The 24,226-nt window shown below is 34.9% G+C and overlaps 1 protein-coding gene across 18 annotated transcripts in view; it reads right to left on the reverse strand.

Annotated features, from left to right (window-relative positions):
• Positions 1-24,226, reverse strand: part of CDH12 (cadherin 12) — a 989,627-nt gene that overhangs the window by 560,136 nt on the left and 405,265 nt on the right. The window contains exon 1 of one of the 18 annotated variants that reach the window (XM_013984708.3): positions 7,556-7,621. The exons of the other annotated variants lie outside the window; for them this stretch is intronic. The gene's annotated coding sequence lies outside the window, so the exon portion shown is untranslated. Of the gene's footprint in view, positions 1-7,555; positions 7,622-24,226 lie in introns of those variants that run through there. 18 annotated transcript variants of the gene reach the window in all.

Below are 24,226 nucleotides of genomic sequence, written 5' to 3' on the forward strand. Positions count from 1 at the left end.
TTGTTGTTGTTGAGAATTCTGCTGCAAAAATTTAAACAAAACAAAACAAAACAAAAATTTTTGCAAGACTAGCCTGCAACCCTTCAAAATCATTTTTAGGCCAACAAACCTACATCAATATAATTGCCATTTTAAAGCCATTCAGCCTCTAAAAAGGACATCTGTTTCATTGCCAACTTCACATGTGGACAGAGAGTATAATGGACAAAAATAAACCTTCCAGAAAGAAGGATCCAGAGGCCATGGAGAAAAATGAATAAGGTAACTCACGCCAGAGAACAAATCCAGGCACTAACAGATGGTCTAACAGGAATTAACTATACTGCCAGTGAAAGGAGCCTTCATTCCTTCCCCAACTAATGACTGCCTTGTGCTTCCCATTCTTCCTTTTCCGAATGCGGGTTGTGAAATGGGTTACTCATTACCTCTGTACAATTGCATATTGGATGTGTTAAAGGTACATAACTTGAATTTTAATTTACAGGTGTAGAGTAAGTTTTTCTACCTAGAACAGCCCTTGAATAGGAAATGTGAAAACTGACTGCTGTGTTTTATCACAAGCATTATTACCAGCAAAAGCTATTAGGGATCTTTGACTGAATTCACTATGTCACTGGACTGACCAGTGACAATGCCTCTTGTTTGAATCATTGGTATGAAGATCCCTAGACTTCTTCCTTCCTAACCAGAAAACGACTTTTCAATCACATTAAGCATAACTAAGAAGAAATGACATAACATACTTTCACTCTTTCTAGCGGTTAGATACCTTTAATTTGCCCACTTAGTGAATCCCACCCCTCCCCTCACTTGTATGCTTTCTTGCCTGGCAAGTTAAATTCAGTTTGCTGTTATTGTTTTGTATTGTTCATTTTTAAAGACTACTTGAGGTCATTGCTTACAGAGATCACAGTACAACAAAGAGCTATGCATGGACCTGATAGAAGGGACTATGTGTCACACAGAATCTCAGAGACTGAGTTGAATGAAGTAACCAGTTTAGACTTTAGGACTTTTGGGCCCTAGGAAAGAAGCTGAATGTGTGCAATAGAAAAATGAATGGCATAATTATGTACTTAAGAGAGGTTTTTGCATAATACATTTCCTTCTCTTCTTGGATATCATTAGACTGTTACATATTTTACTGCCACATAGTATTTTTCAGCCTTGTTGGTACAGCTATTAAAAAAAAAAAAAAAAAGTTCTTACCAATGGGAAGTAAGTGGAGGTATATGCAGCTTCCAGGAACATTCTGTAAATGATAGTTAGCATGCCACTTTTACCCTTTCTTTTTTGACCTGCTCTTTCCTGATGACCAGAATGCAAATGAGATGGTTGTACTGGTTCTGCCAACAAGCAAGTTGACCTTGGGAATGGAGGCACAAGGTGGGACAAGGTAAAAGTAATGAATGTTGAGCTTTGTGGACCAAAGTACTCTATTGTGCTCAATTTCTATATATCTGAATTCCCATTTGAAAAGATAAAGTTCTATTTTCTAAAGACATTGTTACTTGTAATCCTTGTTATTTATGGTCAAGCCTAATTATAAGTAGACAATGTCAGACAACACTTTTAACCTTTTCTCATTTTTTCTGAATACCACCAGAAGTCCATTCAAGAGCACAGCCATAATTTAAAATGTATATTTATATCTATAGTTACTTTTCTAAAATCTAAAATTTAGAGCTCACCATCACAATCACATTTTTCTTCAATTCACTAAAACTCATGGAATCTACCTTTTATTTCTATCAGCATCTTCACTCACTATAAGATGTCACCTCTCACTGATGCCTTTCTCCTCTAAACTGAGCATTTATGTTTTATGGAATGCATTCTGTTACTGTGTTAACACAAGTGAATTATATTTTGTAGTAGTTCCACAGTATTTTTGTTATATTCTTTTGACGGCTATGATAGGGCTATGATAGCACTAAATTAAAGCAATTATAAATACTAATTATAGGCACCATTGACTGAGGTATATTGTATGTCAAATACTACAATATTTGATTCCATTTTCAAACCATCACACAAGTAATCAATGATAGCGTGTGGTGGGTTGAACTCCTAAAAATTATGTCTATGTCTTATCTCCCAGAATATGTGAGAGTGACCTTATTTGGAAAAATCATCTCTGCAGATTTAATTAAAATGAGGGTCTTAAATTGAGATCAACCTGGATTAGGGTAGACACTAAGTTCAATGACAGTTTTCTTACAAGAAACAGAAGACTAGAAGACACTGGCGATATACAGAGAGGAAGACCAAGTGGAGACAGAAAAAAGGACATGTGGAAATAGAGGCTGAGATTAAAGCAATCTGTCTACAAGCCAAGAAATTTCAGGGTAGCCTCAGCCACCAGAAGCATGGAACAGATTCTCCCTCAGAGCATCCAGAAAAAAAAAAATATTGCCAACCCTGCAATTACTTAATATTTGAATTCTGGCCTCCAGGACTTTGAGAAAACAAATTTATGCTGTTTTAAGACATCTAATTTGGAGTTCCTGTCGTGGTTCAGTGGTTAACGAATCTGACTAGCATCCACGAGGATGCAGGTTCGATCCCTGGCTGCAGATGTGGCCCTAAAAAGCAAAAAAAGAAAAAGAAAAAAGAAAAGACATCTAATTTGTGGTAAGTTGTCGTGGAAGCCGTAGGGAACTAATGTAGATTTTGCTACCAGAAAGTAGGATGCTGCTATAAGAAATACATAAAATATTAAAAAATACAGAAATGGCACTGCTTTGGGGTAATAGATGGAGGCTTGTGGAATCTAGAGACATATCCATGATTTGTCTTGAAAAAATGGTTGGTAGAAACACGGACATTAAAGACAATTCTGGTGAAAGATCAAGAATTGGGGGACTGTAGAGAAGTTTCTATCATCTTAGAGAACATATTGTCAGGAACAGAAATGTGGTAACTTAATGCTTCTGGTGAGTGACAAAATGAAGCACATGATACTGTAAATTGAAGGGAAGGTGATCTCTGTTACAAAGATTCAGAAAACTGCACTGAATTGTGTTCTACTCTTAGGTGTTCTATTGTTGGGTGTTATGTGATGAGCTTGGATATTAATCTGAGAGATTTTTAAGGAATATGCTAAAGCTGAAGTCTAGTTTCTCCTTACTGCTCATAGTAAAATATGAAAGGAAAAAGGTAAATTGAGGAAGGAACTGCTAGCAAGAAGGAACTAGCATTTGATTTGGAAGATATTTAGCCTACCAAGATTGCACAGGGTACTAAAATTCAGTAATCACTGTTGTAAAAGATGCTCTGAAGGTAGAGTAAAGGATGTGGCTGGATAATCTTTTATGAAGAGATTAGGTATGTGATCCATGGATCCACTCAACCATCTTAGTAGAAGCCAGGAGTAGAGACAGGCTTATTTAGGAAATACTTGTGCACAACGCTCTTTCTGTAGCATGAATTGCCTCAACATCCACAGGAGACTCAACATTTTTGAGAATGTTATAAAGCAGAAACACCACCAACTTGGACTGAAAGGGAAAGACATAGAATAAAATTAAGGTAGGTTGTCAGTCTGGGATTCTACACTGAGGAAATGGGCTGAGAGTTATTAGGCTGGAAACATGTGCTAACGTTCAAACAAAGTCAGGATGACTCCAAAGATGCTAAGAAAAATGGATCCACTGCAAAAAGTAGGAGAGAAATGGAGCAGATCGATTCACAAGAACCTTCAGAAGAAATGAACCTTGCTGACATCTAGATCTCAGACTAATGGCCTCCAAATCTGTGAGTGAAAGCCACCCAGTTTGTGGTGATTCTTTATGGCAATGCTAAGAAGCTGATATATAAGGTATTTACTTTACATGTGGCCACATGAAGCCTTGAGGAGTTTAAAGGACATCACCCTAGTCACACAACTATTAGTTAATAAAGTAAGCTTTTGGACCCAAAGAGTCCTCTCCAGAGAATTATTTATTCAATGCAACCTCTAGAAAGATACTTTGCTTCTTTGTTCAGTTCAACATGTAATGATGGATTAAACAGATAATCAGGAAATCCATTTAGTTTGCAGTTAATCCCGTGTGTTCTAGATACAGATTTTTAGGCAATTATAACTCCTATAAAAGTTGAAACACACATGTGACTAAAGTACAAACCATAGTGTATATGACTAGAAACAAGATAATACCAATGAAAGATTGCAGAGCAACCTCAAGTGTAAATGACACTATCTTAATAGAATTCATGTGCACATGGCCTTTTGAGGAACAAGAGACAGGATGATAATTCACTATTTGCATCAAGGACTTGACACATTCTATGGGTTTGCTATAATCAGAATCATTATATTTTCATTGCTAGTACAAAATAAGTAAAGAAACTAGGAAATAGGTTGCATTGGTAAGATACCGTGATTGGGTCTTACATACCTGCCATTGTTCTTTTTCTTACTGATGTCAGAGACCTAAGTGTTTCACTAGCCTTAGAAATAGTATATGCTTCAGAATTTTATGTATTTTATGTAAAAACATAGAAAATAACTTTTCATGTACATAGACAAACTATGTGTGTATATACAATGTATATACATATAACAATTTTTTTAATTGAAGGATTTTTGAAAACCGGGTCTCTAACTTTCTCATTTTGAACTGAGGAAATGCAGATTAGTGGCATACAAAAGTTCACCTACACAGATTAGTGTAGAATTTGGACCAGGATAAAATTCCTCGATTCCCTTTTTAGTTCAGCTTTCTAGACACTCTACAATTGCTATACCTTTTATATGTTTCATGCTCCATATTCATTTGAGTGATGGAAAAAATATAAACTTGACTGTGCTTACCAATTAATTGTATCCTTCTAATGAAGCAGTCTGCCATTTGTGTTCATTTTTGGTTGTTTTATTCGCTAACATACATAGAAACAGCATCATAGAAGGACATTAATGTGTAGAAAAAATGTTTTTTACATACTTGCCTAAATTATGTATTTGATTAAAATTGCTATAACAGCCATGCCTTTCTACCCAGTAAAATGAAGCTCATGCATCAAGGTAATGACTAGTCCTTTAGCATGATGTATTGTACCGCACAATACCTATAGAAATGAGCACAGAAAGAATAATTACAAAGGAAGTTTGTGTTTGAGAAAACAACTTTGCAGTTAGAGGCATGCTGGTATTTGTATGTTTGCCCTATGCATTTTCAACAATCAGCACAGCATTTTAACAATTAGAAGATATTACAAGCTATTAAATGTGATAATGAGTGTTTATGAAGAATATTTTAAAGTTAAATATTCTGTTTCATTTTATATTTATGTTGTCAAAAACATATAACAATTATTTTGCTTATAAGCAAGTAGCGATTTATTTTCTAAGCCTAGCTAACATAATTTACTAGTGTGATTGTTTTGCCTCCTCAGGAACTCAATTCTATGGCACTAGGAATCAATACTGAAAAAAATGTTTATTTAAAGAAATGCATTTGAAAATATGCAAAATTCTCTAGAATCTTTATGATATTAATTCTGTCTTCTGAAAATATTTTGTTGGCATATCTTTCTGAAACCTCGAAGCTCTCAACATACTACAAGGCAGAAGCTAAGGGCTGGCCTCCAACCAAAGTTCTGTCAGGCCAATTCTAGAAACTCAGTGGAAAAGAAATAGCTCAAATTCTAATCAGGGTTGCCAGAGATAGAGAAAATGGTAGGCAGAGTAGGAAATAAAATGTTTTTAAATAAAGTTAGTCATAATCAGTCAATGTAATTGAATAGTGAGAAAGGCGTCAACTGCATTAAACAAACCAAACTGATGAATTGTTAAGTTTGCAAAAACAAAGGCAAAATGAACACTGTAATAACATTTTTTGATATTTAATTACAGTTGCAGATTACAAATCCATTCAGAAAGGTAATCCTTTTTTAATTTTGATTTTAATCTCTACAATAGCCTTATTAGATTGGAAAAGCAAGAGTTTGCTTTCCTATCACTTGGATGAGAAAATAAATCTTTAGGAGGTAACATCAAATTAATGGCTAGAAGAGTGCAAAGGTGAGTGACAGTCATCTCTCAGTACTAGGTTTCATGGGTTCCTTGGACTTTCCATCACCCTAATTGGTAGTTACAAGCATAAAAATGCTTCTATGTTATATTAGAGGTAAATTGATTAATTGTGATTTCCTGAGCTACAGTTTACTGAAAGGTTTTATAATGTTTTTGACTGTTAAGTCTGGGTTTCATAATGTTTTTGATTGTTGAATCTGGAGATTGTTTAAAGCTGAGCACCTCCCTCCCCCACATAAGGAGATAGTATTATTTCCATTAAAAGGTAATGGGATTAAAAAAAGCCAATTTTGTACCAAAAAAATGATCCAATAAGCATATTTAGAAGATATTCAGAACAAGATTAAAGAGACTTATAGTAGAAACTGTGTGGTAATGGTGAGAAAAGTCACACCTGTTTATTGGGTATTGATTAGTCAACAAATAGCCTTTGAAAAGCACCTTTAAAGGAAGCAATATGCAATTGAGTTGAAAAAATCTACACCTATAATGAACTTATACCAAGCATGTGAGCGTAGCTTTAGGAAGGTACAGCAAGAAACACATACAAATTCATATTAGGAAGGAAAGCAGCAAATATGAAAGAATATAAATGAGATTAAATACTATTATTTTATTCATACCTACATGGTCATTTACCTACTCCTAGGTAATAAGGAAATTAGAAACTTTAGCTTCAACTCTATTAATGTTCTAGGAATTTCCACTAGGAAAAAAAAATAAAACCTAGCCTTGATCTCTCAGCAGATTTTCACAACAATGCATCTATATTCAATAGTCTCTTGTTATATCCCCTTGAATGAGCCCTTGGCATCTCAAACTCAAAATCACAGTTTGAACTAGTTATTGGACTATCACTCAGATCATCTCCTCTTAATGAAGCACACCATTATAATTCACCTTATTTCCTAAACTTAAATCCTATGGCCCCTTTATCTCTCCTTCTATATCAGCTATAGCCAAGGGATCACCAAATTTAATTTCAACGGTCTTAATAGTTTAGAAGACACTTACTTTTGTCCATCTAACTACAATGTGTCTCAGTTAATACTGTTAACATATCATGTTTGTTTTACTAAAATATCTTCCAACTCTTTTTAATCATTTCTGTACTCTGTGTTAACAATGACTTTTTCAAATACCAATGCTTATAATACTACCTAATTAAAAATCCTTTTTTAAACTGTCTTCATGGCCCTCTGAGCAAGTCATAATCTTTTCTATGCTTACCTGTCTTCATTAGCCTTCACCAGTCACCTATACCTCCTTTCAAACTACTTGCAGACTACACTTTAATAGAACAAAACCACTAGTTTGCTTTGTTCCTATTATTCCCCCATTTATAATTCTTATCCTTTCTCTTCTTCCGCATTAGTAAACAAACCAAAATAATTATTTGTTCTTTCTTTGGTAAACCTTTTTCTTTTCACTGCTAAAATAAGACTACAAGTTCAGCCATATCATCATTGAGGATATTTATACTAATACACTAATATAAAGTTCCAAAAAACTACTTACACATATACGGTGCCCGAAATACATCTCTAGGGATCACCTACAAATATTTCAAGTGTTTTTTTTGTGCTAGAAAAAAACAAAAGAGTGAAAGCCTTTTATGTAAGTTCTTAAAGAATAAGAAAGTATAGTCTTGGAGCTCAGTTCTCTGTATTAAAGACTTCCATAGCAGCTAAGCCTCTTCGACTTTAAGAAAATTGTGTTTTTCTTCTCCACTTAGAAAAACCTCTTACATATGGTTTCATCTTTTTGCTAGTTTGCTTCTGTGAGGCACACAATTGTAACACAGCATGCTCCTGGGCTCTAGGTGGATAGATAAGGAGCATCTATAAATTAAAGCAAAACAAAACAAAAAAGAGGACTATACCCCATGTTTTATTTCTGTATATTTCTTATTTCCCCAATAGAAAATGGATTAAAAGCAAATCTGTTTTACAAAGCTAAGGATGAGATTTATTGTTTGGCTTAGAATACCATAGCATATTGATTTGAAAAAACAAGGTACCATATAAGAGCCATGACTCTTTTCTATCTCTTGTGGTAAAATCTATGTTAACTGCCAAATATGGACCTCTTCTGCTTGACTCTGTCTAGGTTTTCTTTTTTCTATTATTGAAGATGAACTTATTGTTTTGACTCAATATTTTTATGCAAAAATAATAAAATCTCAATAATATGATGAATCATTGAAACAAAGCAAATAGTCTTAATTTTTTGGAGGAGAAGATAGACCAAAGCCCACATACTATTGCTGAGCCATTGGTCATTGATGTCTAGAGCATGGTGTTATTAAATGTTTTCAGGCTGAAATGTGGTAGTTTGGGGGGAAGGGTGTCCAGATCAATCAGTGTTTTTACACAACTGAAAGTTAAATGCTTAGATTAGTGACTGATATAGGAGAGATAGAACCTAAAGAACAGGAATGTCCTTTTGGGATTAAAGGCACTCTGTAAAAAGGGAACATTGATGCCTCTGATTTTGAAGTTTCTGGAAATAAATTGGTCAGAAAAGTAAAAGTAAGATACCTAATAGGAAAGAAGATTTTAAAAAAGAAAAGAAAATACTGAATTTTATTTTTAAAAATAAATTTATAATAATTTAAAAATAAATGAAATATATCTTAGAATATAAATTTTTCTCTATTAATAAACCGAGGTTCATTTGTTCATTTGTTTAATCATGATGAGCAAATGGTTACCTTCATCTTTCTGAGAGTCCGTGACATCTGCAGAACATATAGGTAAATTTCATCTGGTGATTTTTAAACTATCAGCCTTCCTAAGGATATGGTATCAGCAAAATTTAAGCTCAAAAGATTCTCTATTATAATACTTTTAAGCATTATTTACCCCAGAGGACAATTAAAAAGTACAGAAGTTGTAGTGTTTAAATCAATGTAATTCATTCACTTATATTATTGAAGGATGTGCTTATTTTTTAACTTACATATTTTTGACAACATTTTTGTTGATATATTTTAGAAAGTGGACAAAACAGCTTCAATTTATGTGAGCTTTAATGCAATAGCCCTGGTTCGTATATAGCCTTCTGGGAAAACCGTGACTTTAAAGGATCAGTTTATGAGAATTTTCATGAAGCCTTCAGAGAAATACCTCATTAATCTAAATATTGAGGTAACTACAGGGTTAGATTAACTGGATATGATTTAATCCTGTGTTCCAGTCTTTTCTCAGTCTTTTCTTTCCTAAAGGTATTTAACTTATTCTGTTGACAAGTGACAACAGAATATGCAGATTAATGTACTGCGTGTTTTTAAATCACAGTTATTGATAATTTAAAATGTCTTCCTTCATCCTCATGGTAGACACACATCAACGCTGTGAAATCGCCATAGATTTTCCAAGAAAAGTATTCCCTTGATCAGTGTTTTCCAAACTTTACTATGTGTAAGAATCAGCTAGTTTCTACCATTCTAATTCTAACAGGGATAAAAACACATTGCTGTGTTTTAAAAAGAAATATAGGTGACAGTATTCATATAGTATTACCATAAAAGCATGTACATAACTCATCCTTGGTCCATATGGGATAGTCAATTGAATTAGAATTCAAAGTTCTATTGCAATTCAAAAATATGTGCATGCTTTTCAGTTTCTTTTTTTTTTTTTTTTTCCCACTGTACAGCAAGGGGATCAAGTTTTCCTTACATGTATACATTACAATTACATTTTTTTCCCCCACCCTTTGTTCTGTTGCAACATGAGTATGTAGACAAAGTTCTCAATGCTACTCAGCAGGATCTCCTTGTAAATCTATTCTAAGTTGTATCTGATAAGCCCAAGCTCCCCATCCCTCCCACTCCCTCCCCCTCCCTCCCCCTCCCATCAGGCAGCCACAAGTCTTTTCTCCAAGTCCATGATTTTCTTTTCTGGGGAGATGTTCATTTGTGCTGGATATTAGATTACACTTATAAGTGATATCATATGGTATTTGTCTTTGTCTTTCCGGCTCATTTCAGTTTCTTTATAGGACCACTGACAGTTAATCATTAGAGTTAGCCGTTACTAGAAGTTTACAATACCAAAACAATTTTGCATATTTTACAAATAAGTATGTGTTTAATTAAATACTTATTAAATTGATGTTGATCTATACTTTGCTATTTTACCTTCATAGAAAGTTATTCTGAATAGGATTATAGCACATAAAAATAATTTGGTTTAATAACAAATCTACCTCAAAAGTATAAACTAAAAACTACATTTTCTTTACCAAAGTAGTTATTTAACTATGGCTTGCAATGTTTATAAATATATTTACTATTTATAGGTTTTCCCTTTTTTATATAACCTTAACAACAACCACTGGAAGACAGTTGTGTACGTTTATATTTATTATTGAGAAGGAAAAGTGGGTACAATTAAAAGAGGAAAAAAATCGCAGATACCCAAGGTTAGTAGGCACCGGAAGAGATGCTCAACATCACTAATTATTAGAGAAATGCATATCAAAACTACAAGGAGGTACCACCTCACACAAGTCAGAATGACCATTGTCAACAAGTCAACAAACAACAAATGATGTAGAGGATGTGGAGAAAAGGGATAATACTTCCTTCACTATTGACGGAAATGTTACACTGGTACAACCACTATGGAAAACAATATGGAGGTTCCTCAGAAAATTAAATATAGAACCACCATATGATCCAACAATCCCACTCCTAGGCACATATCTGGACAAAACTTTCATTCAAAAAGTTACATGTATCCCTATGTTAATTGCAGCACTATTCCAAAAACCAAGACACAGAAATACACCAAATGTCCATTAGCATACGAATGCATTAAGATGTGGTGCATATATACAAAGGAATACCACTCAGCTATAAAACAGACAAAATAATGCCATTGGCAAGTAACATGGATTGGACTAGAGATTCTCATACTAAGTGAAGTAAGCAAGAAAGACAGACAATACTGTATGATATCACTCATACGTGGAATCTAAAATGTGGCACAAAAACAGAAATAGATCATCAACATGAGAGCAGACTTGTGTTTGCCAGTGGGGAGGGGAGAGGGAAGGGGATGAGCAGGGAGTTTGGTGTTGGTAGATGCAAATAATTACATTTAGAACAGATGAGTAATGGAGTCTTACGTAAAGTATCTTGGGTTAGAACATGAAACTGTAAAGTATCTTGGGTTAGAACATGATGGAGGATAGCATGAAAGAAAAAAAGAATACACACGCACACACACACACACACACACACACACACACACACACATTTGGCTGGGTCACTTCACTGTACAGCAGAAATTGAAGGAATACTGTAAAACAATTATACTTTAATATTTTTAAAAAAAGATACCTAGGGAGTTCCTGCTATGGTGCAGTGGGTTAAGAACCTAACTGCAGCAACTTGTGTCACAGCAGAGGTACAGGTTCAATCCCTGGCAGAGGAACTTACATATGCCACATGTATGGTCATAAAAGTTTTAAAAAATACCTAATGTTGAAGATGAGAAATCCATGCCTATTCTTAGTTTATAATAAAAGCTCCATATAAACAGTCATTCTTATTTTAATCCCTTCAGTCTTTGAGAAAATGATGTACCCTATTGTGCCCAAGGCCAGTTTCTACCACTGTTTCATATTCTCCTATTCTTTCTTTTCTTTGCAGGGATTTTGATCCTTTTCTAATCTATAGTCTATTGTATTTTCAGCATTTCCCTCCCTCCAGTTATTTTCATCAAAATACTAAAATGCTTGATATTCTTCTATCATCAGAATAATCCTCCTTCAAGCTTATATCTCTGTAGACATCACCCATCATTCTAGCACTTGTCTTACATTAACAGTAGTTCTAAAAAGATAATTGCTTCATTGTCCTTGATGATTTTTTTATATCTCATTCAACATTTTATTGTCTTAACTCTGTCTACCACCCCTCAGTAAATTCAACATTGAGAAAAATTTGAGGCTAGAGATATAGATTGGGGAATCATCATAATCTAAATAAATTTTGGAACCACATGGAGGGAAAAAATATTCCCCTGAGATTATGTCTGGAATGCAATTTTGGGGAAGAAAACACTGAAGTCAAAAGTATACTGGGGCTTATGAAGAACAAAGGGGGAGAACTTGAATAAGCATGGCAAGCTAGAAAATTTTCAAGAAAACCAAGATAGAGAACTGGGAAGAATAATGAGAGATCACAGTTACAAATGAAAAGAATGATCACACATCTGAAAAGCCACACCAGGGATAAAATTCACTCTACCAATCAGAAGGACATAGTGAACTTGTTGACAGAGGGTTCCAGGAAAGGATGGGAAGAGAAAGGAGATTATATTGCTCTGAAAGACGAATTAATGGGCAGTGAGGATTTAGACCCTATTTTCATATTTCTTTTTTTTTTTTGGTCTTTTTCTAGGGCCGCAGTAGCAGCATATGGAGGTTCCCAGGCTAGGGGTATAACTGGAGCTGCAGTCACTGGCCTACGTATGTCAGAGCCACAGCAACTCGGGATCCAAGCCGCATCTGTGACCTACATCAGAGCTCACGGCAATGCCGGACCCTTAACCCACTGAGAGAGGCTAGGCATCGAACCTGAAAGCTCATGGTTCCTAGTCAGATTCATTAACGACTAAGCCACAATGGGAAATCCTATATTTCTATTTTAAGGAATCTGTCTGTGATAAAAAGTTACAGAAAAATAGCTATGGATATGCAAGTTTAAGGCAAAATTATGTTTTAAAAAAATAACAATTCTTTACATTAGCATAGCATATAAATATGCACACACATAATATATCTTCACATTATCTTTTCAGATCTTCAGTATTTTATTGAACATTGCCTTCTTTGTTTTTCAATTTGCTAATTTTCACCAGAATTGTTTGCTATGTTGATTTTGGAAAAATAATGCCACCTGAATCTAAGCTCTCGGGGATTTTTTATAGCTAATTTTGAATGCTTTCTCTCCCTTTTCATATATAACTAGTATTTTAAACATTTTGAATACTGTTTAATTACAATTTTCCTAAGTCTTGTGATTATATTTAACCCAAAATTAAAACAAGATAATATATACTTAGATAATTTATTCATATAATTTATGTGTGTAGCTATGTGACCATACTTCACACATAATTATATGCTTTGTTTAAAAATAAGAATATTTGAGCTAATAAGTATCAAGAACATGTAGAATTAAAATCTGTTTTAAGTCTGCAGACATAAGTTTAATAATCAATATATATGGTCTTTTTATAAATCACTGATTCAGTAAAGAAACAAAAGGCACATTGCATATTAACAATTAACATTAGAAGGCCAACCATAATTATTACATTTCAATTATTAAATTTTATAAGTCAAATGGAATGCAGTATATCTAAATTAACCCTTCAACCAACAAATTATTTAATAGAAGAATGATAAAAATTTTAGGAGACCATTTATAATATTTTCTGAGTTAGCTAAAATATTTCTTCAATAAAATTAATAATATAAATTAGTCATAGCATTAAGATAAAGCTTGTTTATTTAGTAACTAATACATTGTTTTAGCATTAGCACGTAAAATTCAGATAAGCCATTTCCATCATTAAACAATCTTTTAGTTCACAAAGACAACATATAAAAATATCCATTGCAAATATAACCTGAGGTTTTTAGACTGTATAAATTTTCATGAGACTAATATAAAAATGGCAAAATTTAAAAATGATTAGAGTTCTCACTTATTCTCTAAATAATTCATGTAGTTGAAATATATAAAACAAATTATATTTAAAACTACATTAAAAATAAATGCTTTTCTTGTCTTATGTTTTTTAACTTACATGCCTAAGAAATAACAAAAAGAAGACATTGATGCTTCTTTTTTTTATTTTTGAAAATTGATGTACTATGGGACGTGACTCTAGTCACAGTTTTAGAAAGAACAAGTTGTCCATAATATTGGAGAATGATAATAGGAATATTTTCAAAATCAATATAATTTTTTAGAGTTCCCACTGTGGCACGATGGGATTGGTGGCATCTCTGGAGTGCTGAGACTCAGTTTTGATTCCTGTCCTGGCACAGTGGGTTAAGTGTCCTACTGTGCATAAAGTTGCAGTATAGGTCACAACAGTGGCTAGGATCTGATCCCTGACCCAGGAACTCCATATGACATAGGGTTGAAAAAAAAAAAAAAATCACTCCTTCACAGGTGCAAAGATGGCCATAGGAATTCCCATCATGGCTCAGTGGACACAAATCTGACCAGCATCCATGAGGACGTGAGTTCAATCTCTGGCCTTGCTCAGTGGGTTAAGGATCCAGCATTGTCAAGAGCTGTGGTATAGGTTGTAGACGGGCTCAGGTCTGGCATTGTTGTGGCCATGGCTGTGGCTAGTGGCCACAGCTCTGATTAGACCCCTATCCTGGTAACTTAACTTCCATATGCCTTGGCTGCAGCCTTAAAAAAACAAAACAAAACAAAAAGATGGCCACAGATTTGTGCCCTTCCAGTGACCATATATCTTTCTCTGCAAAACTTTAACTTTCACTATGAGTCGAGTCAATGCTATGATTTGCTTTGTCCAATGAGATTTTTTTTTTCCTCTATTTAGGGCTTCATGCATGACATATAGAAGTTCCTAAGCTAGGGGTTGCATCATCAGAGCTGTAGCTACAGGCCTACACCACAGCCACAGCAATGCAGGAATGAGCTGCGTCTGCAACCTACACCACAGCTCACCACAATGTCAGATCCTTAAACAACTGAGCTAGGCCAGGGACTGAACCTGCATCTTCATGGATACTAGTCAGGTCTTTACCACCAAACCACAATGAGAACTCCAATGAGATTTTAACGAACATGACAGTAACAAGACTTGAAAAGAACTTACATAGTGGGATTTGTTCTTTCTTAATGTTTTGAGATTCCTTAATGTTTTGAGATTCTTAGCTATACCATCAAGAAGCTCAAGTTGGTATGGTAAGGATAAAAGATAAATGGCCCTGGAGTTCCCATTGTGGCGCAGTGGTTAACAAATCCAACTAGGAACCATGAGGTTTTGGATTCGATCCCTGGCCTTGTTCAGTGGGTTAATGACCCAGCATTACCGTGAGCTATGGTGTAGGTCGAAGGCGCGGCTCAGATCCCGCGTTGCTGTGGCTCTGACATAGGCCGGTGGCTACAGTTCCAATTAGACCCCTAGAGTGGGAACCTCCATATGCTGTGGGAGCAGCCCAAGAAATGGCAAAAAGACAAAATAAATAAATAAATAAATAAATAAATAAATGGCCCAGGTATCCTAGTGAGAAATAGGGTGGCTCTCTGGAGACAGTCTTCCATAAATGATATGAAGGCATCCAAGCCAGGTTGAATAGCAATGCAAATAATCACAAGATGCAAAAATGTTTTGTTATGCAGCACAAGCATACTGACACCAACCTTGGTTCTAGGAGTAATGTACTATTATAACAAGTCTTTGCAACTTTTGTCTTTAGCTTTAGGACCAGACTTTGGATGGCCATGGAAAAGAACCAAGGGAATTGTTGGCAAAGACTCTAAAATGTCCAGAAAAAAATGAAAACTAGTTGATGCTATAAAAGGAGAGGTAAACTGCCATAGCAGGTTGAAAAACAATGACATGTGTCATACAATTGTGTAACAAATAGCAAAAGCATGTCCTATTGTATACTTAAAAACAGGAAATGTAAGTAGAATATACTTGTAGATCTTGGTAAGATGATTTTCTACAATGTGATAAAAATGCCAGTGGATCATTATAAGCTACGTATGGTAATGTACAGAAGGAGAAAAATGAGCTATTAGAACGAAGTTGAAATTTTAAACCTGTAAGGCGAGTTTGGAGAAAAAGAGAATGAGCCAGGTGTTCAGGCAAAGAGAAGACAATTGATTAGAGGGGTCAGGGAGAGGGCGACTGACCCTTGAGAAGAGCCAGTCCCCCGCCCTTTTCACGGGGGCTTCTTATACCCTGAGGATGGGAAATTTGATTCCCTGAAGCGGGGCAGGGCGGGGGTTAATTTATCTTTCCCCCGCAGCTAAACTCTGATCATCACATTGTCGTGAGCAAGTCGAAGGTGTCTCACCATAGGGTGGTCTCATAATCCTGAGAAAGCTGGAGGTGTGTGGTGTCCCATTGTGAAAGGGGGACAGGGTCTCGTAGTCTTGGGAAAGTCAGCGTCAGCGGCGAAAACAGGATGTTGATTGAGCAAGGTGGTGAGTCTCATGGGTCAGCATAAAGAGCCATTTGAACAAAGAGCCTCCATGAAGCCCCTAACATTCCAGCCTTTTTGATTTAGGAAAAGGGCCAGAGATCAATCGTCCGTAGCTGCTTCCTGCTGGACAGGGGAATCGTGGGGGTGAGACAAGAAAAGGCCGGAACGTGGGTCAAGGGGGTCTGTGTGGGCTCAAAGTTTTTGATAATTTGAGAAAGTTAGAAATAGCTCATGGATAGTTTGGTTGGTGAAGGCCTGTAAGCGGTTCTGAAGGAGTTTTGAAAGAAGATGCATTAAACATGGACCGTAAGTCAAAATGAGAGTAAGTAAAAGGAGAGAGCCTAAAAAGGGTAGGACCCGTGGCATCCAATTTAGCCAGTTTTCCCATGAATTACTGAGGTGTCCGATAAGGTTAAGGCAGGGAAGATAATTTCCCAGTAAGGGGCTCGTGGTAGGGAATTGACCTAAGAGAAAAAGACGCCCATACACAAGTTTCAAAAGGACTGAGGAAAGACAGGGCCCATGGAGTAGACCTAATGAGAGCCAAAGCCAAGGGAAGGAGTTCGGTCCACAGCCTTTGTAATTCTAGAGAGTTTGATTAGGTGTGTTTTGAGAATAGAATTTGCCTTTTCTACTTTTCCTGAGGACTGAGGTCTGTAAGGCATATGCAGTTTCCAGGCTATGCCAAGGGACTGGGCTACCTGCTGAGTGATTTGGGAGACAAAAGCTAGGGAGGAGAGGAAGTGGGGTCTAGAAGCAGTAGATAGACTAGACTGGGGGGGGGGGTGGATTTGGGATAGTGATAAAGGCTTTGAATTTGGTGAGGAGATCTCTCCCGAGAATAGGAATAGAGCATTTTGGGAAAATGGGATATCCTGAAGCATGCAAGGTAGATGTTCAGTAATTTGTGGTGTAGATAGTAAACCATCAACTCCCACAACAGAGACCTGAGAGATTTTTGTTTTTCTGGAATAGGCAGGCATAGCAGAGTAAGTGGCCCCTGTGTCAATGAGAAAAGAGATGGGCTTACCTGCCACTGTGAGAGTTACCCTGGGCTACGTAGAGGTGATGAGAGTTGAGGTCTGGGGCCCTAGGCACCTTTGAGTCCCCATGTAGCCCCTAACACAACCCCTTCTCAATTCCCATTTTTTTAAAGCCAGAAAGTACAAATAGCTGCAGGTTAAAGATAAAACCAAAAATGTGGCTATAATACTCTTGGTTGAAATCCCTGAAAAATTTAAGGCAGTGACTAGCAAAATTTCTCAGAACAAAAAAGCTTTTAAAATTCTGAAGGTTGCTGTCACCAGACACAGGAGAGGCCTCTTATTTTACAAAGAATGTGACAGTGGTTTTTTAGGTCATGGAATGGACCCACATAGGATATTTGCAAAGCTTTTAAGGGAACTGTCCTGCCATCTTGGATTGAAAGGGAATAAGAGAGTTCAACACCAAAATGGGCCTCTGTGCTTTTAACTTTCTGTCTTTTATAATCAGGATCAGAAAGCTCTTTGGCTGCAAATCTGGGCCAATTCTCAATAAAAATGGTCTGCTTGAAGGGCTGATCCATGGGCCAAACAGAATGGACTAGAGCTGTAGTCCTCAAATCTTCATTCTTACATTAACTGTTCAATCCTCCAAAAGCTTTGCTTTATGTGTTTATATCTCTTTATTTGAATATTAAAGGTGTAAATTTTAAAATGTTTATTTAAAATAGTAATAACCACCCACTCACTGAAAACCTCACATATTTTGTAAAAAACAATTCTATTTTCCAAAACAAAATAATTGTGTAAAGAATGGCCTTATTTTCCATTTTTGCAAATCCTTTCATGTTTGGCTAAATAGAATACACCTGGGTTCTCATACATGCTTCTGCATTCAATCTATTGTGATATGTTGTTGTAGTTGAAGTAGATAAAGAAAATTTAGTCTCACACCAATATAGAGTAGTAAAATAGGAGTTTATTTTCATAGCTTTTTCAGATAGTTGGGAATATTATTTTTTTTTTGATAATATCCCACACTTGATAAGCCATAGATTCTAAGAAATTAAAATGGAATCCATCATCTTAGAATTTGAATGGATAGTTATCCATTCATGATTTTGTAATATCATACATTGGTCACTTGAAGAACAGTGGTAATCAAGCTATGCACATCTTTTAAATGTTGACATTTCGTTATATAAAATAGCATTTGTTTATATTACTACTGATCTAATTTTAAAAAGCTTTATATATTGGAAAGCTGCCAAGCCTGTGGTGGTTGATACAACTTTTTTCAAATTCTCATAGGTGCTTGAAGAGCTCAAATTTTGTCATTGGCCACAAGTACAATCACTTGCCTTCCTTGGATTTACAGGCTTGTTTCACTCATTTTTTAAAATAAAATATCCACCAAATAAATCAGTCTCAATTATTATAGTTTGTCAGTTATTCTTTCAAGTAAAAATTTGATTTCATGAAAAAAAATGCCTAGTTCAGCTTACCACTCAATCACATGTATGTACTTTTTCTTGATGCAAATGGCACACTTTAGCAGGCATTAGATGTCTTTATATGTACTTTCTCTTTCATCACACAATATATTAAAACACTGGGTACCTTCTTCTTATGTATCTATGAGTGAAGTCTTACTGACTTGCTTTGTCCCTCTAAAGAGACAGAGTGATCCCAAGAAACAGGATGTAAGCAGTGGATGCAATGAGGCTTCTCTTCTTTCCTGCTTCTATTACGAATTTTGTAAATGACACCAGGTGTCATGCAAAGCTATTGTTTAAAAGTCACAAAAGCCATTTTCCTCTTAAGCTATGTCTTTCAACTTGGTCCCACTACTGTTTCAAATCTATTTTCTTTTATGTATTATTATTTTTATTATCTAAGAATAAAATGAGTTCTTATATATTATAAATAAATGCACATAATATTAAATCATACCTATAGTCCACTTATACTCCTTTTTATATTTAGAAAAAAGTTGCTTTCTGACATCATAGGATGGAAAGGTGCCCAAGGTAAATAAAACACAAAATGATAGGGCAATAAACCACAAATCTTCTAGTTGCCCTCCAAAGAAATTAAACCACAAATATAAATAATATTTATCGATATAAATAAATACTAATATGAAAACAATATGAATCAATATCAATATGAAGATGATTTCTTTATCTTTATAGCCATTCAGATGCATCTAAATTTACTTACAGTAAATCAACCTGTGTTTGGATAATTGTCTTCCATCGTTACAAGTGTTCTGTTTTTTTTTTTTTTTTTTTTTTTTTTTACCTTTCAGTTAAACTTCTCATACATTCTTAGCTTGGATTATATAATTTTACTAATTAGAGATAAGTGGGATTTTAAGCAAAACCATATTATACAGCTTTGGTGTTTTTGCCTTTATGCGTCTTCTAATTAAGCAAACTCATCTTGACATTTCATAGAGTACGACTTTCTTTTCTTTACCTTCATCATCCCACCCCACTTCAACTTCATGCTCTTTTCAACTCCTTCACTGTCCTCTTCCTTCTCTATCTCTCTCCTTCCTCTCCCCTTCATCCCTCCTCCTCTTCTTCCTTCTAGAGACTACTATCTGGACACATAGATATTAAGTAACTATCAGTTTTTTCCTAGAAAAAGTGTACTCTTCAGGGAATAAAGAGCATATTTCTATCTGCAATAGACCACTTAGTCATAGAACTAAAACCACTTAATATGGAGCTTGTGTTCAATTTGCTCTTTTTGTTGTTCTCTTTGTTTTTTTGTATTCCTATTTAAACACCTGCAGACATTAGGTGGGTAAATTGGTTTTCATTTGGCAAACTGAATGTAAAAGACTTCAAGCCAGTGCTTCTTTCCATGAAGTCTTTCAATTATTATAGAGAAAAAAAAATCAGGATTCTTTTCTGTAAACTAAAGATATGATGCCTACTTTACAAGACTATAATATACCCTGTATATTATAGCATAAATATATATAATCAAATACATAAAACACACAGAAATTAGTGGTCAACATGCATAACATAGTGTTCAAGAGTGTTCAAGATTATATTTAACTCTAAGAAACAGACACCCTCAAACTGACAATAAGACAAAACTTATCTCTCATGTAAACATCTAAATAGATACAGGTTATCCAAGGATGGGGAAACCACTTTGCTGCCAAAAGCGCTCATAGATGAAAACATCTCTTTAGTTTTCGACATCACCACTAGGGTGTGATTCCTACTTTCACCATCCAAGATCGTGACTAGATGTCAATCCATTACACTAACATTGCAAAAAGTAGGATGGAGGAAGGGAAAGGAAGAAAAGGAGAAAATGTGTGCCTGCTCTACATTAGCAAAGATTTCAAGTTATTCACCGTATTTCTGCTCTCTTTCCCTTTTCTAAAACTAGTTACATGGCCATATTGCGCTTCCAAAAAACTGAAAACTCATTTGTATTTTGGGAAACTAAATATGGAACTAAAATTTGAGGGTTCTATTACTGTAAGAGAAAGTGAGATCAGATATGGAAGGACTACTAGGAGGTTCTACTATAGTATGTATTAAACGGTACCAATTACTATTTATTTTATAACCTGAGAGTGAGTTTAGGGGTAATATTGTAACATTGTAAAGTAAGTTCAATACATTATAGCTTTCTTCTAGTCCAATTCCAAAAAGAGATATTCTACACTATTCTAAGGTATCTGTACATAGATATATTTTTATACATAGTAAATTATTTTGATGTCACCAAGGCTTTGTAATTTCTTTTACAGTATGTATAGACATAAATCTTAATTTGGAATATATGCATGACACATGGTTTACTGCTGGGTTTCCAGAGAGAGGGAGCAAGATATGGAAAACCATCAAGATTATGTAATGGGCAAAATATCAGAATTGTTTATGGGTAACTACCTGATATGAATAGATCAACTATTTTGAATTATATGCATATGTATAGATATACACCATATAATCAATCATTGTGACATTTATGTGTGTGTGTATACTATATATATATATTATAGTAGTATATATGTACAGAGTTGATCCTTGAACAGCAAAGGCTTGAACAGCACAGGTCCACTTATAAACATATTTTTCAATATCTATATTGAATAGTGCTAAGTGATCTGTAGTTGGTTGAGTCCCAGGATGTAGAACCTTGAATATAGAGGGCTGACTTTAAAGTTGTATGCAGATTTTTTGACTGAAGAAGTGGGGGAGTAATAGTGCTGCTAACACCAGCATTGTTCAAAAAGGTCAACAATTAACCCCCAAGAGAGAGGCTTTCTGTTAATAGATATGATTTCTATCAATTCAATTATTTGGGAACTTTCTATGCAGGTCAAGCACTCCACAGACAGCATTATAACATAAGCGGATGAATAAAGTGAGGCAAAGAAAAGCAGAAAGCCTGGAAACCCAATGCAGTCAGATGACAAGTCTGCCTGGATTTTAAATCAGTTTTCTTCTCTCTTCCAGTATATCCACTTACCAGACTTAACTAAATCCCTCACAAAGCTGAGAGAAGAACCTTTCTTTAGGAATATGTTGTTGATTCCAATACCTCAAAACAAAATCACCTGTTCTTTAGGACTTCGAAATGGTCTCTTCAACTTTTCACAATTTTTACATAATACATTTTGACTGCAACTCAATTAAGAACAGACCAACTTCTCATGGATCCTCATGTAAAATATCTTTAGTATAATCTTGGAAACTACTGATTTACTTCTTGTTTAACCCCAAACCTTCATTCTGTTAATGAACATCCCACCTTCTTTTAACTACTTTAAACTCACCTTCCAAGGAAAACTTTCTTTAAAAAAAGGAAAAACTGTTAGCTATCACTAGTTTTGCACATAATTCTATGATACTTGTTATTTTATATTCTTATTTTTCATTTGTTACTCCTGTCAGCATCAATCTATTACTCCATTGTGGCATCATGTATATCTCTATCGCATTCCGACTCAGTAAACCTTCTATAAACTAAATATGAATTTATTAGGTCAAGGCAACTAAAATAAAAATTTCCATTGAGATCACTCTTTTTTTTGAAGTAGAAATGTTTTATGTTACATTATCCATATTGGGATTTCTCAAATGTTGTAGTCTTTGTGACATCTATACAAAACCCTTATGAAAAATTTGCAAGTGACTAGAATGTATTTATGACATCAAAACAGTCTCTAGAGGTAATTGGACTGTTCAAAGTCACAGCATCTTTGAATGAGCAATGAAGAGTACCCAATTAATATTGATAGCCAGATAATAAGATAATAAAGGCTGAAAGAGACTAATAAAAACTCAATGCAAATATACATCTGCAATTATCCCAGTGTAATATACCAATTACAGTACCTACCATTTATCATGATCAAGACCGACTACTTTTCCATTTGCCTTTTATATGTTTTCAAGACCCTTTTAACTACTTAAGGAAATACCTTAAATACTTGCAGTCCTGGTGGGGAGTGATTTTCTGCTAAATTAATTTGTTGGAAGTAGTCTCCTATAGACTGCCAGTGCATTCCTTGCATGCTCTAGAGACTCTAGCTATCTCAGGTGTTCAAATTAATAGTTTTCCCAGTAATAATGGGGATCACGCCAACCTCTTGCGGACTGCTTGCACCTCATGGCAGAGAGATGGTAGAACTTTCAGTGATACATCTCTGAAAAGGGGAAAGAGAAATAGGATACTGGTGGCTACCTTGCACAAATGGAAGAATAAAGAGAAAAGAAATATATCATTACCTATAAATATGAGGTTTTTGGAAAAGTAATTTAAAAAACAAGCAAGAATTAACAATTATTTGAGTAGAGAGCAAATTGAAATACCCAATGCATGGGAAATTTTTGAAGTCCAGTTTTATTTACTTAGCATGTTTCATATTTCTTCTATTTTTTAATTCTTTACTGTGTCCTGCAGTTATTAAAAAACATCTGCAAGACTGACTCTGTCTTCCCTCCTATCTTTTGAAGCATATGTTAGTTATGAATAGGTACACTGTGACAGATTCATACTAAGTAATTGGAAAACTCTACCTACAATAAGAGGCTTTCCACACAGTAGAAATTTTGCCAAATGGAATTATTTACCATTGTACGTAATGGGACAGCCAGCAATGATTTGGTTTTGTGTTTTTTGCCCACCAAGAAATTAAATTTAGAATTTTTTATTCTTTCTTGGCAAGTAAATCACTTTCAAGCTATAGGTTAAACATTCTTTAGAGGTTTTATTGTAATATGCTGTAAATTTTATTTTGAGTAAGAGTGAAACTTATACCGTTAACAGCCATATCACAATATTAATAAGAACATATTAAATTATGAACAATTACTATGTCTATATACTTCCAGTGATATTACAGTCACAGTTAATGTAGTCTCGATAGTTTTGCCTTTTCCAGAACATCATATAGCTGGAATCATATGGTATGTATAGCATTTCATATTGGCTTCTTTCACTTATTAATGTACTTCTAAATTTCCTCCAAGTCTTTTTATGACTTCATAGCTTATTTCTTTTTACCACTAACTAGTATTCTATTGTCTGGAAGTACCACAGTTCATTTATCCATTCACCTACAAAAGAACATATTTGTTGCTTCCAGGTTTTGGAAATTATGAATAAATATCTTTTATAAATATCTGTGTACAGGTTTTGTAAATACTAAAGAGTGTGACTGCTGTATCATATTATAGCAGTATGTTTCATTTTGTAAGAAACTGCCAAACTGTTTCCTAAAGTGTCTGTACCACTTGCATTCTCACCAACAGTGGAAGAGCTTTCCTATTGCTCCACCTCCATGTCAGCATTTGGTGTTGTCAGCGTTCCAGATTTTTCACCACTTTAACAGTTGTGTAGTGCTGTGTTATTGCTGTTTTCAAAAATGTTTTAATAGACAGATATTGTATGCTTACCAAATAATTTACTCTTCCCATTGTCTAATATAGAAAAAATATTT

Source organism: Sus scrofa, chromosome 16 (genome assembly GCF_054392235.1).
Source record: "Sus scrofa isolate SSC_HxYL_T2T_F1_AM1 chromosome 16, Sscrofa_HxYL_maternal_Yorkshire_Landrace_v2.0, whole genome shotgun sequence".
NCBI lineage: Eukaryota > Metazoa > Chordata > Mammalia > Artiodactyla > Suidae > Sus > Sus scrofa.